At 49.5% G+C, this 18396-nt stretch overlaps 1 pseudogene; it reads left to right on the forward strand.

Annotated features, from left to right (window-relative positions):
* The first annotated feature begins 1283 nt into the window (after positions 1 to 1283).
* LOC101546361 (SUMO-conjugating enzyme UBC9-like) lies at positions 1284 to 1927 on the forward strand (annotated as a pseudogene).
* The last annotated feature ends 16469 nt before the right edge of the window (positions 1928 to 18396 follow it).

An 18396-nucleotide genomic window follows, 5' to 3' on the forward strand; every position in this document is an offset into this window, starting at 1 on the left:
AGACCTGCCAGGAGTGATCCCTGAATGCAGAACCAAGAGTAATCCCTGAACACCACCGGGTGTGGCCCCCAAATAATAACAACAACAACAGCACACTGTCACTGTCATCCTGTTGCTCACTGATTGGTTCGAGCGGGCACCAATAACGTCTCTCATTGTGAGATTATTGTTACTGTTTTTGGCATATCCAATACGCCACAGGCAGCTTGCCAGGCTTTGCCATGCGGGCGCAACACTCGGTAGCTTGCCGGGCTCTCCGAGAGGGGCGGAAGAATCAACCGCATGAAAGGTCGATCTCGAGAGGGTTGGCCGTGTGAAAAGCGAACGCCCTACCCACTGTGCTATCGTTCCAGCCCACAACAGCACAAAACATTAAAAATAAATATCGAAATAGATGATTCCTAATGCCAGCACATGAAAGTAGAGACAAGCCTGTGTACATATGTGTGTGCGTGCAGACAGACACAAATATCCTTGCTCTAGAGGGAAGCAAGAGAGGAACGTCTGCCCACACAACCCCTTGAACTTCAGATGTCTAGAAAGGAGAGCCAAATGCCTGGGACTAGCTCAGGGGCACAGTGTCTGCCAAGTCAAACCGGGCCCTGAGTTTGACCCCCGGCACTGCCCCGCATGCGTGACCTCAGTGCCATTGATGTTTGGGAGCCCTAGAACCTCCATGCACCGTCTCCAGAGCCCTGCAGCCAGGCTCTATGAGCACTGCACCTAGTGTGCGAGCACCACAACCAACCGTTCTCTTCCCAACGAACAGCCGGAAATGTCAGACCACCACAAGCAGCGTGTGACCCCAGCATGCTCGTATGTGAACACCACCACCCAAACTCATCACAGCCGTCACTGAAGTGACAACCTAAGGAAGGGAGGTAAACAGAATGCGCGTCTGAAGGAGACAAATCCCAATGGCTCCCTTACACAGTCTCTGTGAGAATTGAGGAAAACAGCTGGTAAAGGACTTACCCAGAGTGGCCGCATGCTTTAGGGCTTGACAAGTATTATCTGCAACCATTATTATTATTAAACGGAAGCTTCGGGGCTGTGGAGAGATAGCACAGCGGATAAGGCGTTTGCCTTGCACTCAGCCGACCCGGGTTCGATCCCTGGCATCCCATATGGTCCCCCAAGCACCGCCAGGAGTAATTCCTGAGTGCAAAGCCAGGAGTAACCCCTGAGCATCGCTGGGTGCGACCCAAAAAGAAAAAAAAAACAAAATAAAACCCCGGAAGCTTCCAGACCCCCCTCGGTGCGACTAAGAACTCTTCCAGGGAATGGAAGTCAAGACAAAGGGAATCACACCACCAGGATGTCAGGGATCGCTCAGCCGACTCACCCAGGAGAGGAAGGCCTGGAGAAAGGACCACCCCTTTGGCTTCGTGGCTGTCCCCACCAAAATCCCCGACGGCACCATGAACCTCATGAACTGGGAGTGCGCCTTTCCGGCATTCCGGGCAAGAAAGGGACTCCGTGGGAAGGCGGCTTATTCACGCTCCGGATGCTCTTCCAAGATGATCACCCATCCTCCCCACCCAAGTGTAAATTCGAGCCGCCGCTCTTCCACCCGAATGTGTACCCCTCGGGTGCAGTCTGCCTGTCCATCCTGGAGGAGGACAAGGCCTGGAGTCCGGCCATCATGATCAAGCAGATCCTACTAGGGATTCAGGAGCTGCTGGAGGAACCAAATATCCAAGACCCCGCTCAAGCAGAGGCCTACACGGTCTACTGCCAGAACAGGGTGGAGTATGAGAAACGAGTCCGAGCACAGGCCAAGAAGTTCGCGCCCTCCTAGGCAGCCTTGGCAGCAGCAAGGAAGGGATTGGTGTGGCAGGAACTGGTTTACGACACTTTGCAAGCCCAGGTCACTCTGTACAATTCCTGGGGGGGGCACCACCCCATCCGCCACGCGCCCTCTGACGCGCCGAACCCCTGGTTCTTCACATAGGGTCTCTTCCTTCCATCTTTTGTAGCTTGATTGTTCTGTAAAGCTCACTTTTATTTTAATATTGATGTCAGTATTTCTTCTGCTGTAAGTTTTTCTACCGGGGTGAGTGCAGATGCATGCATGCTCCCCAGGCAGGCCCGCTCTGCTCCGGGCTCTGGGAAGCCCACCCCCCACCCCCCACTCTTCTCCACACACCCCGGGTTGTGTTGCTTTGAGCCTTAGATTCAGTCGCCAGTGTGTCCCTTCTGCATCACTTTCTGTGTTTATATGGGGTTTTGTCTGTGTTGCTGTTTAGAGTAAATAAACTGTATATATATATATATATATATATAAAAGAACTCTTCCAGCGGGCTGGGGAATGGCTCAGTGGCAAGAGTGTCTGCATTGCAGCATTGCAGGTGTGACACCGTGAGGTCAGGCCCTGGAGTCAGCAGCTCTGCAGTTTGGGAGCCCCTGGCCACAGAGTGAGGCAATCCACGGGAGCACCAGGTCCTGCAGCCAGCTGTGTGTGGGGCCCCCTAACTAAAGCATTTGATGTCTGGTGGGCACAGCTAACAGCTGGGTAAGTAACACCACCAAGTGTTAACCCCCTGCGCAGAGCTGTAGCAGCAGTACCAACAACCAAGGGTAGGGTGTGTGGGGGTGGAAAGGCAGGGGAATGGGAGAACAAAAAATTTTTCCGTAGAACTCTTTATTGTTTGTTTGTTTGTTTTATTTACTTATTAGTTTGGTGGGGGGGTCATACCCAGTGGAGCTCAGGGCTTACTCCTGGTTCTACGCTCAGGGAACACTCCTGGTAATCAGGGGAGTGGGGATTGAACTCAGGTCTGCTTCGTGCAAGGCAAACGTCCTTTGCAGGACTGAAGCAACTGAAGACTGTACCATTCAGCTCTCCAAGGAAGATGCTGATACCACCCACAACCAGAAATTTGTCAGCAGGTTACTCTGCTTCCAACTGAGTTATTTCTGGGAACTTATGGGACCGGACACTTTTGTTATCTGCAAGGAAGAAGCAGCAACCACAGTGCTGTACTATCTCTCCAGTCCCTTCCATAACAATAGAATTCTTTTTTTTTCTTTTTTGGGTCACAACTGGCTATGCTCAGGGGTTACTCCTAGCTTTGCACTCAGGAATCACTCCTGGCAGTGCTCGGGGGACCATATGGAATGCTGGGAATCGAACTCGGGTTGGCCGCGTGCAAGGCAAATGCCCTACCCACTGTGCTATCACTCCAGCCCCAACAATAGAATTCTTTAAGTGAATTCTCTTCGCTGGCAGGAGAGATAGTAAATGATGAGGCACCTTGCATACCGACGACTCTGGTTTGATGGATCTCCTCAGCACTGCTGGGTGTGTCCCCCGCCCCGCCACAGAGTTCTATTCCTTTAAATTCTGTAAGCCAATGGGCTTATTTCTAAGACTTCAGATAACCAAAAGGATAAACAATTAAACCAATCATCATCCCATCAATGAAGGGGTAACTATGATTATGTCGATGTACAGATGATGTAGGACAACACAGCACTTGTAAAACTGCTTCCCCCCTCCTTTAAAATATGGCAAGCATATATTATCTCATATGCTTGAGTTGGTGTTTAGTAAAGGATGGGATGATGGAATGTTGAAGAAATTCCCTTGAATATGAAATCTACTGAGCCAGTTTCCTGCAGACAGTTTAGTTTGCTCCCAGCTTTTGATTTCGGTGAAGAGTGTTGTGAAGAACAGTTCTAGAACCAAACCTGGTAGAATGAATTCTTGGACTCAGAATTTCGTGGATAGAGCTGACAGATGTTTAAGACTCACGATGAATGCCCCCGGCCCCCCACTCTACCTCCTCTCCACCACCCCCTGGCTCCTGGATATGCTCTGCAGTTCCAGGAGCCACCATCCTATTAAAACATGGCATCAGGGGCTCTGCACAGCTCACAGTGTGGGGACAACCTCACACACTGCGTCTGGGTCACCGACCCATGTAGTTGGGAAAGGAATCAAATGCTTACCCCCTGTTGTCTATGTGGTCATCTAGGATAGGAGAGGACCGACTTAACAGAAATAAATGATAAGGACCGACAACAAAGAAGCAAGCAGAATGTAATTCCTGAGCTTTGTCATTGTTCTTTCCTGATTTTAAGTCGATAATCATAAAGCTCACACCATCACCAGTTCCACAGACCCTTAGTGATCATCTACTTTGTGCAAGTCTGGAAGACAGGGGTAAAGTCATACTGAATATTTGCACAGTGCTCACACTCACAAAGTGCTTGCATATGCTGTGTGTGTGTGGGGGGGAAAGACCCAAGCTAGGTCTCAAGAGACCTGGTTTCTAGAGAAGCCACTGTCATTTAATTAATGATGACCTCCGGCGGAATCTCTGCTCCTGTGTAAACACCAGCTAAGGAGGCTTTTCTGCCAGGTCAGGTTTAAGTGATGCTCCTGTGAATTGCTGGAAGTTTTCCATAGTTTACCCCATTTCAATAAGCTGCTCCAAGCAGATGGTGGTATTAGAACAGTTTTTAGCTAGATCTAAACCAAAACCAGGCATTGGAGGTGATTTGAGACGCTGCCAGTTAGGGATGTATTCTGGGAAGCCCAAAGATGATATGATGAAAGGGCAGGTGGGCATGTTGGGTTCCCAGTGCCCACTTCAAAGTTCCCAAACCAGGTGGCTGCATAACTGTGACTCTGGGCAATGTGATTAAAGCCCTTGGATACTTCAACAATTTTCCCATCTGCAATATGGAAGTAGGGGTCAACGTGATGCATAGTCTAAGAATATAGTGTGCTGAGGGGCCGGAGAGATAGTATAGTGAGTAAAGCACTTGCCTTGCATGGGACTCACCAGGTTTAATCACTGACATCTCATCTGGGTCCTGGACTCTACAAGGGGTGATCCCTGAGCCAAATGTAAGCCCTGCGAACAGCTGGGTGTGGACTCAAAACCAAAACATTAAAAATAAATTAAAATAAATTAAAAAAGTTGTATGCTGAGGACCACAGTGAGTGTATTGCTAACAGGAGTGAGTGCATTGCTAACAGGACTATTATTTTACTGTCTTCCTTGGGATTGGTTCCTTCTTGGGACAGTTTTTTTTTAAAAATGACTGGTTTCTTGCACTTCTTTGTGGCACAGATGAAAAATTCAGAGTCTGGAGAAGCTGGCATTTATAGATGCTCAGAATTGTGAGTTCATAGATACTCACCCATACACACGGAGTGTCACCCTCACCACTGTGTGTCTCCTTACATTGTAGTCCCACTGATACCCTGGGGCCGACTCAGCCACAGGACAGAAGCTGCCAAATCTGATTGCTCTTTCCGGGACTCCAAGACTCATTGTCCACATAGATCTGCAAAACTCTTTGAAATGAGAAGTTTCTGTGTCTCCAAATTTCAGCCCGAGACAAATCTTTGGGATCTGAGAATGGGCAACTGGAATTCTCGAAATTCTAAGTTATTCTTAGGACACATTGGAGCATCCTTCATTTTCTTTCCTTTCGTCATGATTTTAGATCGCTAAAACTGTCTGATAAATACTCAGTGGTATAAAGAAGCTTGCCAAGAATTCATCAAGATTGTTTGCTGTAGGCAGGATGTTTCGCCTCCCTGTTGTCAGAGACGAAAATCACACACTGGGAGCATGGCCGGCTGCTCTTTGAAGTCTGTGGCACTCGGCTCTCCCAGGGAAGGTGAGCTTACCACCCACAACCAAAAACTTGCCTGCAGAGTGACTCTGCTTCCAACTGAGTCATTTCTGGGAACTTATGGGACCAGACATTTCTATTATCTGCAAGGAGGAAGCAGCAGCCACAGTGCACAGGTCTACAAACACGCAGTGTGTGCGGGACAGAGTCAAAGATTGCTTTGAGTCCCTCCTCCTGTGAGCTCAAGTCCTTCACCTCTAACTCCCTTGGCCCACGTCCTGCTCTGCCATCTTATTTTTTTTTGGGGGGGGGTTGGGTCACACCCGGTGATGCACAGGGGTTACTCATGGCTCATGCACTCAGGAATTACTCCTGGCAGTGCTTGGGGGACCATATGGGATGCTGGGAATCCAACCCGGGTTGGCCGCGTGCAAGGCAAACGCCCTCCCCGCTGTGCTATTGCTCCAGCCCCTCTGCTATCTTATTTTTAAGGGAAGGTGGGGTCACATCCAGTGATGCTCAGGGGTTACTCCTGGCTCTGTACTCAAGAATTACTCCTGACAGTGCTCATGGGAGCATATGGGATGCTGGGGATCTCAAGCTCCGGTCGGCTGCGTGCAAGGCAAACGTCCTCCCCGCTGTACCCTCTGCTGTCCTCTTGATGTTCGTAAGGCTTCCAAAGTAGTGGAATCTAGCCGTCATCTGCACGCTGAGGGGGAGATTTGCATTCTAAAAGAAGAATGAGAACACTCTCCTGCCCCCCGATTCCTTGACTTATTTTTCCTTCTCAGGGGTTGGGAATACATACATTTCCTGAGAAATATTTGAGGGCTCCTTCCCCCCGCCCATGCCATCACCAACACACATCAACATGGGAGTTATGACAGAAAGCGAAGGAAACTGAGACTCCAGGTTGGTTTTGTTGTTGAGTCAGGTGGCGAGGCCGGAGCAATAGCACAGCGGGTAGGGCGTTTGCCTTACATGCGGCCAACCCAGGTTCGAATCCCAGCATCCCATATGGTCCCCTGAGCAGCGCCAAGGGTAATTCCTGAGTGCAGAGCCAGGAGTAGCCCCTTTGCATCGCCGGGTGTGTGACCCAAAAAGCAAAAAAAAGAGTCAGGTGGCTTCCTGAAGGCAAGGGAGTCTGAAAGAAAGAGAGGGTGTGGGGTCCAGAAAGGGCTGCAGGGAGGAGCAGAGGCCTCTCGAGGAAAGGAAGGGCCTGTACAGCAGGGGAGCAGGAGACGAGGCTAAACCTCAGGGCAGGGTCCATGGAACGGAGAAAGAGAAGTGGCTCAGGGGGAGTCAAGGAGCGGGTGTTCACATCCCAAGGATAGCGGCAGAGTGGTGTGCATGTTGGTTTAACGGTTTGTTTATTAGGAATTTTAAGTTAGTTTCCTCACAGAGTTAGCACCCAGGAGACAATTTCTGTCGTTTGGAAGAGTAGAAATGAAAACTGCCTCTTGCCTCTCCCCCTTAGTCCTGATCATTGCTTTTTTTTTTTTTTCTTTTTGGGCCACACCTAGCGATGCACAGGGGTTACTCCTGGCTCTGCACTCAGGAATTACTCCTGGCAGTGCTCAGGGGACCATATGGGATGCTGAGATTCGAGTGCCCCTCTTAAAAAAGAAATGAAAGATAAATTGGTTGCAGAGGTTTATATAAGCATCAAAAAAAAAAAAAGCAATGATCTTGAGGCTGGAGTGATAGCACAGTGGGTAGGGTGTTTGCACACCTGGTAGTGCTCAGGACTTCTTTCTTAACTCTTTGCTCAGAGATCATTCCTAGTAGGTTCAGGAACCATATGTGATACCAAGGATCGAACCCAGGTTGGCTATGTGCAAGGCAAGCACCTTACCATCTACACTATTGCTCCATATATAAAAAATGATACATGTTTTCCAGTCTCCACAGCATTGTTGGGACCCCGGGTACCTCTCCTGAGAATACCTGACTGGTGGTGCAGGCCCAGGGGTTCTGAGAGATATTGAGGTCACAAGTAACAGTGCTCAGGAGGCCACCAGGGTCATGCCTGGCAGTGCTGAATGGCCATGCGCAGTGCTGGGGCTAGAACTCAGGGACTCCTCATGCAAGGCCCATGCTCCAACCTTTTGAGATAACTGCCCTGCCCCAGTTCTTTGACCGACTAAAGAAGCGAAACAGCACCCAAAATTCCCACAATGTTCTCTCTTTAATAATGCCACAACTTAAGTCATCTTACTACAGCCCCTTTTCTGCTTCTGTACAGCTATGCCCTTGCCCTTCTAACTTCTCCATGGCATTTATGGGCATACTAGTGTTGTCTTTCACCATTCCATGAAAATCTAGCCAATTGCTTCCGGGATGTTTGCTTTGTGGGTTGGCTCCTGCTGGTATTAAAACTCTACTATTGGGACTGGAGCGATAGTACAGCGGGTAGGGCATTTGCCTTGCATGCGGCTGACCCAGGTTCGATTCCCAGCATCCCATATGGTCCCCTGAGCACCACCAGGGGTAATTCCTGAGTGCAGAGCCAGGAGTAACCCCTGTGCATCACCGGGTGTGACCAAAAAAAAAAAAAAAAAACACCTCTGCAACTGAGGAGCCTGTGAGATTGTAGAGTGTTTAAGGCATCTGCCTTGCATGCGGCCATTCCGGTTTGGTCCTCTCAGTCCCCACCAGGAGTGATCCCTGAGCGCAGAGCCAGGAGTGAGCCCTGAGCGCAGACAAGTGTGGCCTTCAAAGATATACGGCCCCACCAAAAAAAAAAAAAGAAAGAAAGAAAGAAAAAAATCTCTACAATTGCTTTCTTATTCTTCTAAAGAGTTTGTTATTTCCCTTTGCAGGTATGTCTGTGGGATGAGTTCCTAGAAGTCGAGTAGTGGAATCACCTGGTAAGTGCCTTTTAAAGTTTGAGTTATTGCCGAATGACCCTCCCTGCGACTGTACCAGCTCCCAGCTCCATCCCTGGTGTGTGAGAGTGTTTTTCTCTGTTGATGGGAAGCACTCTGGGTAAGGGCTCTGGTGCAGGTCAGCTGGAGATGAATTATTGTCCCACTGTTTCTGATTGCAGGACCTTGGGACAGTTATGTAAGCAAACCTTCTGTGTCTGTCTGCCCACAGGGGAGCAGAGAGGAAGGAGGAGCTCTTTACTCTATGGGTCAGACTGTTAAGAGAGATATGGCTCCTGGGGCTGGAGCAATAGCACATCGGGTAGGGCGTTTGCCTTGCATGCAGCTAACCCGGGTTCGATTCCCAGCATCCCATATGACCCCCCAGTCATGGCTGGGAGTAATTCCTGAGTGCAGAGCCAGGAGTAACCCCTGTGCACCGCTGGGTGTGACCCAAAAAGAGAAAAAAAAGAGAGAGATATGGTTTATTGGAAGCGCTTAAGAGTTGCCTGGAGCACTGTAAGAGGGAGCAAGCCTCTGGAGCAATCCCTCGAGCTATCTGGAACTTCAGAAGCTGTCTAGAGCTATCTCTGCACTCTTCCCCTCTCGACACATGCTGGGGGATGAACCGTGCCCCATCTCCCAGCACCCTTCCACCAGTTGGGAGAGGGATTTGGGGTTCCCTAGGTCCCTCCCAGCCAGTGGGAGGGGGCTTTGGGGTTCCCTAGGTCCCTCTGGAGCTCCTGTCTCCCTTAACATGCTCCCTCCTCCAGTAGCATCACTTCCAGCTGAGGTGCTCACCCAGTTCATTCCTCATTTCCCCTTCTGCCTCTCAAGACTGCCCTCCTGTCCTCCCCTGAACCCCTCCCGCAGCCGGGGATGTCTCTACCATGAGCGGCTGATGCTCAAGTGCTGGCTCAGGGTCTGCTGCTTGGGGTTTCAAATAAGGACAGGCCCCTGTGCGTCTCAGTTCGTTTCTAGAAGGATAGTGCGTGTTCTCGCTTCTGTATCTGTCATTCGGGGGGAGATCGGGTTCCTTCCTACCAGTTGCTGACCGGCGATGTCGCTGGCCTCTGCTGTCTGCCCCAGCTTGTACTTTGCTCCCGGGTCTGTTGGCTTGTTTGTCTTTTCCTTATTGATTTGCAAGAACTCTTTGTAAATGATGAAAGTGAGACCTTTGTCTTGCATGGGATGCCATGCCCCACATTTCTGTCCAGTTGTTGTTTTTTGTTTTATTTTTTTTTCTTTTTGTGTCACACCAGGCAATGCACAGGGGTTACTCCTGGCTCTTCACTCAGGAATTACTCCTGGCAGTGTTCAAGGGACCATATGGGATGCTGGAAATCAAACCCGGGTCAGCTGTGTGCAAGGCAAATGCCCTACCCGCTGTGCTATCGCTCCAGCCCTCTGTCCAGTTTCTGATTCTGGCTGGCACACTGCTTTTCTCCTACCCCCCACCCCCTGTCCTTCCCCACTTAGAGATCAGGCTCAAATTCATGGTTTATTTTCATTCATTTGCAGCTTTGTTTTTTTCTTCTTTCCATAAAGGAGGCTAATACTAGGGCTAGTTTGATCAGGAATGAAGGGGTCTTGTATGAGCGTTCCATTTGATGTGTGTGTGTGTGTGTAGCTGTATATGTGTATGGTTATAAGGTCTAATAAAGTGATACATTTTATTGATGCTGATATATATCACATATATAAAACATACTATTACATACCTCTCCAGAGTAAAATGTGAGCATTGATTTCTCATCTCCCAACTCTGAAATTGATTCCTGTGCAACTCCAGACATTCTCTGCCTGGTGTGCATCTCTGTCTTGTTTCAGAAACCAAAATTTGGAGCATCTACTTGCTTCTCTGAGGCCCAGACTGGCCTTCATAAGCCCCTTCCTGAATTTACCGCCCATGGTACAGAGGCCTTGATTCCTCTGTGCGCAACTTCTTTGCGTTAGGGATTGAGAATTATGAGCACCCACATCAAACTCCCTCTACTCCATTCCCTTGGATCTGAAATTGAAGGTCTGCATGCATATTGCGTACATTACCTTGTGTGTCCCCGGATGACCAGCGCTGTGTCATCAGCTGTGTTCACAGAGGGCTCTACACTCCAAACAGGGCAGGGCTTTGCCCCACTCAATGTACAGACTCCGACTCCACCCCCCCTTTTTGGGTACAGATACTTAATAGGAAATGGGGTACTCTTTAACCATTTAATGCCCTCAAGAGCCTCAAGCACATTGGCAGTAGTTTTGGGGACTCCAAACTTTAGTTATTTAATAAAAAATGTCCCCTTGGCTCCTTGGCTACTGTCCCCATAAAGGGGGAGACACATGTGCCTTTTATTGTGGTTCCCACACTGGACCACAGTGCTACCCTGGGGTCATACTCTTTGGCAGTAGTGCCCACACAGATGCTGGCCTTTGGCTTATATTCCTGGCCGTGGGCTCACACATCTTTTTAGTTACATTGCTCACAGGGGCGTGAGCCCTTTAGCTGTAGGGCTCACCTGTGCTCCTGACTGCAGGGTGGCCGGATTTGGAGATACCGTAGAGGTACGACTTCTTCTCCCATATCTTGTACCTGGGATCACAGAGAGCAGAGCTGCCAGGGTCATCTGTTGGCATAGGCTGGCAGTAGTAGGGATCACACTCGAGGTCTCATGCTTGCAAAGCAAGTTCTTGGGCCATCAAGTAGATGGGCCATCTGAAGTCCCCAGTCTTACTCCTCTGATCTGGGTACCACAAAGGCATTTCTCTCTGTTCTGAGAGCGTTCGGCTTGTTCCCCCATCAGCTCACATCTGCTTCCTCTGCCCTATTCACCTGGCCTGTGTTTCTGCTCAGATGTTCCTCCAGAGTGGTGGCCCGCCACCTCATCTGGAAAACCACCTCTCTCTCTCTCTCTCTCTCTCTCTCTCTCACACACACACACACACACACACACACACACACACTTTCCTGTGAGATCACGTTTGCAGAGTGCAGAGGTGTGCTTACCAAGTGTCCTCTCTTCCGCCGGGATGTTCCTTTCCAAAGGGCAGCCTTTTTGTCCCAGATCCCTCGTGGTTGACAAACCGGGTGCCCTAAGGAGTGGGCCATTCGATTCTTTCTGTGAAAGGTCCGTGGTGGAAGGGCGTTGGGGGTGGGCTGTGCATGCTGCCCATGTGGCCTCGTCTTCCCCGAGAGGGTGGCCTCTGTCAGGGTCTCATCCGGAGAGTCACCTACGCTCAACACCCCGAGCAGATACAGCCAAGCCCTCTGCCACCTGGACAACATTTTGGAGGCTGCTCCTAGACGTCGAGGTGGAGGGAGAGCCCAGAGAGGACAGCAGAGAGAGCCCTGAGGAGGGGAGACCAAGGGGCCCTGTAGGGAGGAGGGAAGGTCTCTGCTGAGCTGAGGACCCAGAAGGCCCAGGAGGAATGAGTCTAAAATACCACAAAAAAGGCCGGTGCAGCGCCGGGGATAACCCGCCCACTGGGAGCAGCCGGGGAAGCACACCAGGCCGCTCCCTCTGTCCACCCCCCTCACATGTGCCCTGTGCATCCGTTGGCCGCTACCTCCCTCCCGCCTGGTCTGTCGGTCTCCCGCTCCCTTGATGGCTTTTTGTTTGTTTGCTTATTTTTATGTTTTATATGTTTGTCTTGGGGCCACTCCCAGGCCGGTGCTCAGGGGACCACCTAGCGCCAGGGATCAGCCCCCTCCCTCCCACACCGCCCCAGCTCAGGCGGCGGCGGCCCTTTGAGCGTTCTCCCCCCCACCCTCTCTTGGTGCCTTAAAACGTCCGGATCTCTCTTCTCCCAGGACCCTTTTAAGGCGACTGCAAAGGGATGGTTTGCACACAGGCTCCTCAGCCGTCGTTTGAGTGGATTCCATAAAAACTTTCTGAAACCAAATCAAATGAAAAGTCACCCATAAACTCTGAGGAACAAAAGGGCTCTTTGGACTTGAAAAGGTTAGAGAAGACTGCAGGGGCTGTACACAACGTTCGATCGTGTTTGAAGCTGGGGTTTTAATTTAGTTTTCCTATTTACCCCGTAGAAGTTTCTCCCCGCTCAGCGGCTAATGCATTTCCAACTGAAATTTTGTAAATTATATTGGGAAACATTCTCGGCTAGAATGGATCGTGCACGCTCTCCTAATAGCTCCCTGCTGATGCTTCTGGCGACGCGGGCTCCTTTGGAGCACGGCAGGCACGCTGCCGTGTCTTTAAGAAATCTCCGCGGCTCTGCCATATGGGGAGGAGGCAGCTGTGAGCACATGGAACCTCTCTGGGCCTTGAAAGCAGGCATGTACCCCTCCTCACCAGGGCATCTACTAAACCCTGCTCCGTTGGTGACAAGAATGTGTTCCAGCAAGTGTGTGAAGAGGACGGAAACTTCTTGAAATAGCCCTAACCATGGACTTCTACTGCTCTGAAATTACTGTATCACTGTGTCACTGTCATCCCATTGCTCATCAATTTGTTCAAGCGGGCACCAGTAATGTCTCTATTGTGAGACTTCTTGTTACTGTTTTTAGCATATCGAATACGCCGCGGGTAGCTTGCTAGGCTCTGCCGTGTGGTGAGATACTCTCGGTAGCTTGCTGGGCTCTGAGAGGGGCGGAGGAATTGAACCAGGGTCGACTGCGTGCAAGGCAAACGCCCTACCTGCTGTACTATTGCTCCAGGCCCTAAAATCACTTACAGAAAAAAAAAAATTTTCTTTAAATTGGAGCCAGGCCATTAAGGATCTCCAAATTTTTTGACCCCAAAAGGTGCCAGGATATGGCTCAGTGGCTAAAGCCCCTGGCTTGCTGGGTGAGGTCAATCCCCAGTGCCACGCTCCTAGCGGAAGCCCTGCGGTTCTGCTCTCTGTGGAGTTATTTGCGATCAAGTTCATGCGGCCATGGCAACTCAAGGATGTGACCACTGGTGAGCACTGAAGCCCTAAGAACGGGCGAGTGCCACCACCGAGAGCATGCCAACATGGGGGGTGCACATGTGGACACCGCAACTAAAACCCCACCCAGCAAGTGCTCTGGCTAGTTGCCAGCCCTTCAACTGAAGAGTGAGACGTCCAGCAAGCATCTCAACCACACACGTCTTACCGGCCCCTCCCCCAGCCTGGCCGTGGGTATCACAGCTGTGGAGACGGAGAGACAGGAAGGGAGAAATATCTCGCCCCTGGCCAACGCTCCTAAGTGGACATGCAGCCGCTGCTCGTGACTTCTCCTGGCTCTCTGCTTGCCCTTCACTGGAGTCCAGCTCGGTCCTGGCCCCAAGACAGGCTGCTCCCAGCTTCTGCTCTGTCCCCGACTCACGCCCTCACAAGCGTCCCCCCTAGGATGAAGCCCAGCCCCCATTCCCGAGGTCTGTCTGCCATCATCAGGCCGCATCCTCTGGCCGAGCTCCCTTCCACGCCCCGCCCACATCTCCCCCAGGAGGCTACTCCTACTCTCCTCCCCAGCAGTCTGCTCGCATCCCAACCTTCGGGCAGCCCCCTCCACACCCACAGCAGTCCCCAGAAGCATCACCTCCGGGGACCATCCCTGCCTACCTGACTTCAGTATCAGCGTGGTTCTTTTTCCCGCTTCACATGGCAGAAAGAGCCACTGGGCGTTTCTTCCTCCCTGAGTCGCCCAGCCTTCTGTCCCAGCTGGGCGGAGGCCATCCAGCGGGAGACTTCACTTCCCAGTTTCTCTCAGAGCAGTGACCTGGTGATGTGGCTATTCACCACCCAGTGAAATGGGAGTGAAAGTCAGGACACACCCTCAGGCCAGGTCCTTCCAGTACCTGGCTGCCTTGGCCCTGCCTGTTCTGCACCAAGCAGTGGGCTGGCCGGACAGGGCTGGGGAGTCGGTCCCCACCTGGATGGTAAGTGTCGCTAAGCCTCATCAGATCCCACAGAGGGCCTTTAACTCAGAAGGCCAGGGAAGAAAAAAAAAGAAATCCCCAGACTTTTCTGCCATGTCCTTCCTGTTAATGTCACCGAGCTAATGCACAAACTAAAATGCACCAAGAAATGTCACCTCCAAGAGGGTAGAGACCAGATTTGTGTCCCCAGCCTCTAAAGTCCAGGCACAGCATATATATTCCATGGTAGGCGTGATAGAATGAAGTTGCAAACATTGGGAAGTTTCTTTACTTTTTTTTTTTTTTTTTTGCTTTTTGGGTCACACCCAGCGATGCTCAGGGGTTATTCCTGGCTTTGCACTCAGGAATTACTCCTGGCAGTGCTTGGGGGACCATATGGGATGCCGGGGATCGAACCTGGGTCGGCCGCATGCAAGGCAAACGCCCTACCCGCTGTGCTATTGCTCCAGCCCCTGGGAAGTTTCTTTAAGCTCAGGAGTGGCAGAGAAAAGAGCAACTTAAAGGCAGGAGAAGCCACTGATAGATGCACATGTATACATATGTGCATGGACACACACACATGTGCAGATATACACTGCATATACAGGAATATGTATGCATACACTCACGTGGATGCACACATACACATGCAGACAATTGCATGGCACCTTCGCCTAGGATGCTAAGGATGAGATGGAGACGAGTTAAGCAACCTGCTGAATGCCACACAGCCAGGACGGGGTGGAGTAGATGCGGGAGCTGAGGATGCGGCTCATCTCCACAGCAAGTTCCCAACTTCCCACAACTCGCTGGTTTTTTTTTCTTTTTGGGTCACACCTGGCGATGCACAGGGGTTACTCCTGGCTCTGCACTCAGGAATTACTCCTGGCGGTGCTCAGGGGACCATATGGGATGCTGGGATTTGAACCCGGGTCAGCCGCATGCAAGGCAAACGCCCTACCCGCTGTGCTATCGCTCCAGCCCCCAACTCGCTGGTTTGTTATTTTTAATATTATGTTATATTTAATATTATATTTTATTATATTATATTTTATGTTATATTTTATGTTATGTTATATTATGTTATATTTTATGTTATATTTAATATTATGTTTAATATTATGTTAAAAATAACATCAGTGGGCCAGGGAAACAACACCAGGGTTGAGGCACCTGCCTTGCATGCTGCTAACCCTGGTTTGAATTCCTGATTTCACATATGGTCCCTGAGCCAGTGGTATCTCCTGAGCACTAAGTCAGGAATTGCCCTTGAGCACTGATGGGTGTGTGGTCAAAGGAAAAAAAAAACAAAAAAAAAGGAAAAGAAAAGAAAAGAAAAACATTCTCTAGAGGGTTGTGTATTTAAAAATATTTCAGTGATGAACATCTAAGTGCAAATGTCATTTCAACTATACTTTTTTGCCTCTCTGGGATATATTCCCAGGAGTGGTATTGCTGGGTCAAATGGAAGCTCAATTTCTAATTTTTTGAGAATCGTCCATATTGTTTTCCAAAAGGGCTGAACCAGTCGGCATTCCCACCAGCAGTGAAGGAGGGTCCCTTTCTCCCCACATCCGTGCCAACACCGGTTGCTTTTGTTTTTTTGGATGTGGGCCAGTCTCTGTGGTGTGAGATGATATCTCATAGTTGTTTTGATCTGCATCTCCCTGATGATTAGTGATGTAGTGATGCATTTTCTCATGTGCCTTTTAGTCATTCATATTTCTTCTTTGAGAAAGTTTCTGTTCATTTCATCACCCCATTTTTTGATGTGGTTGGATGTTTTCTTCTTGTGGAGTTCAACCAGTGCCTTGTATATCCTTGATATCAACCCTTTATTGGATGGGTATTGGGTGAATATCCTTTCCCATTCTGTAGACTGTCTTTGTATTTTGGTCACTGTTTCTTTTGAGGTGCAAAAGCTTCTTAATTTAAGATAGTCCCATTTGTTTATCTCTGTTTTCACTTGCTTGGCCAGTGGTGTGTCATCTTTGAAGATACCATTAGCTTCAACGTCGTGGAGAGTTTTGCTGACCTTGGCTTCAATGTACCCTAAGGATTCTGGTCTGATGTTGAGGTCTTTTGTTTGTTTGTTTGTTTGGTCACACCCAGCAATGCACAGGGGTTACTCTTGGCTCTGCACTCAGGAAATACTCCTGGTGATGCTCAGGGGACCACATGGGATGCTGGGAATCGAACCCGGGTCTGCCACATGCAAGGCAAACGCCATACCTGCTATGCTATTACTCCAGTCCCGTGATGTTGAGGACTTTAATCCATTTTGATCTGACTTTTTTTACATGGTGTTAGGTGGAGATCTGAGCCCATTTTTTTGCATGTTGCTGTCCAGTTTTGCCAGCACAATTTGTTAAAAAGGCTTTCCTTGCTCCACTTCACATTTCTTGCTCCTTTATCAAAGATTAGATGATCATATATTTGCGGGGGAATGGGGTTCAGAATATTCAATCCTGTTCCATTGGTCTGTGACTCTGCCTTTGTTCCAGTACCATGCCCTTTTAATTATTGTCGCTTCGTAGTAGAGTTCGAAGTTGGGGAGGTTGATTCCTTTCATTTTCTTTTTCCCAAGAAATGCTATAGCTATTCGTGGGGGCTTATTATTCCATATGAATTTCAGAAGTGTTTGCTCCATTTCTTTGAAGAATGTCACGGGTATCCTTATACGGATCACATTGAATTTGTACAACGCTTTGGGGAGTATTGCCATTTTGACAATGTTAATTCTTCCAATCCATGAGCAGGGGATATTTTTCCATTTCCTCATGTCCTCTTTTATTTCCTGAAATTGTGTTTTGTAGTTTTCTTTATACAAGTCCTTTACCTCCTTGGTTAAGCTGATTTTGAGGTACTTGGTTTTTTTGAGGCACAATTGTGAATGGGGTTGCTTTTTTCATGTCGCTTTTTTCTGTCTCATTATTTACGTACTTGGTTTTTTTGAGGCACAATTGTGAATGGGGTTGCTTTTTTCATGTCGCTTTTTTCTGTCTCATTATTTACGTATAGGAAAGCCATGGACTTTTGGGTATCGATTTTATAGCCTGCAACTTTACTATACAAGTCTATTGTTTCTAGGAGTTTCTTGGTAGAGGTTTTAGGGTTCTCTAAGTATAGTATCATATCATCTGCGAATAGTGAGAGCTTGATTTCTTCCTTTCCTATCTGAATGCCCTCAATATCTTTTTCTTGCCTAACCGCTATTGCAAGTACTTCCAGTACTATATTGAACAGAAATGGAGAGAGTGGGCATCCTTATCTCACCCCTGATCTTAGAGGGAAGGCTCTTAGCTTATCCCCATTGAGGATAATGCTTGCCATAGGCTTATGGTAAATTAGCCCTTCATTTCTTGAGCTGTGTCATATTCCACTGAGTGGCTGAACCTTCACCTCTTCATTGATCTGCCTCCAAGGGACATCTGGGCACTTTCTAGTTTCCCACCCTTATAAACAGTACTTCTGTGTACACCAATATTCCAGTGCTTGGCTTTGGTGGTGGGGAGGGGTGCCGGTGGGCACACGGACATGTTCTTGTGGGGTGCATCTCCCAAAGCAATGTGCTAAGTGCTTTGCAGGCCACCTCTCACCGTGTTCCCATGAGAACCCTAAGAGCTGGTATAATCGGCCTAATTTTACAGTTGGGTGAGCCAAGGCCTGAGGTGGTGTTCTCAAGGTAGCCCGAGTAGAAAGTGGCAGAGCAGCTCATCCGTGACCCCAGGGGTCTGACTTCAGAGCTGTGCGCTTGAGACCATTGTCAGAGACCATTCTCCGCCTCTGCAGCTTCCTCTAGGAATGTACGGGCCAAGGAGAGGCTCTGAGAGACATGAAGTGGCCATGGCTCGGCTGCTGGACCTCGTCGGCCTGGGTTGAAACCCACCTCATCCGAGTCCCAGCCGTGCGCTGGTGGAGACGAGCTGCTTCACCTCCTTGCTTCTAGCTCTCCCCCTCTGTTCAGCGGGGAGACTGGTGAGGACGGCCTGGGTTATTTGAGGTGCTCTGAGCAGACCCAGCTGGGGTAACTGCACTTTATAGACTTGTGGGCTTGTGGGCCAACAACCCTGTGGCTACTCAAAATGACGTGGGGTGG

The sequence above is a fragment of the Sorex araneus genome, chromosome 8 (genome assembly GCF_027595985.1).
Source record: "Sorex araneus isolate mSorAra2 chromosome 8, mSorAra2.pri, whole genome shotgun sequence".
Classification (NCBI taxonomy): domain Eukaryota; kingdom Metazoa; phylum Chordata; class Mammalia; order Eulipotyphla; family Soricidae; genus Sorex; species Sorex araneus.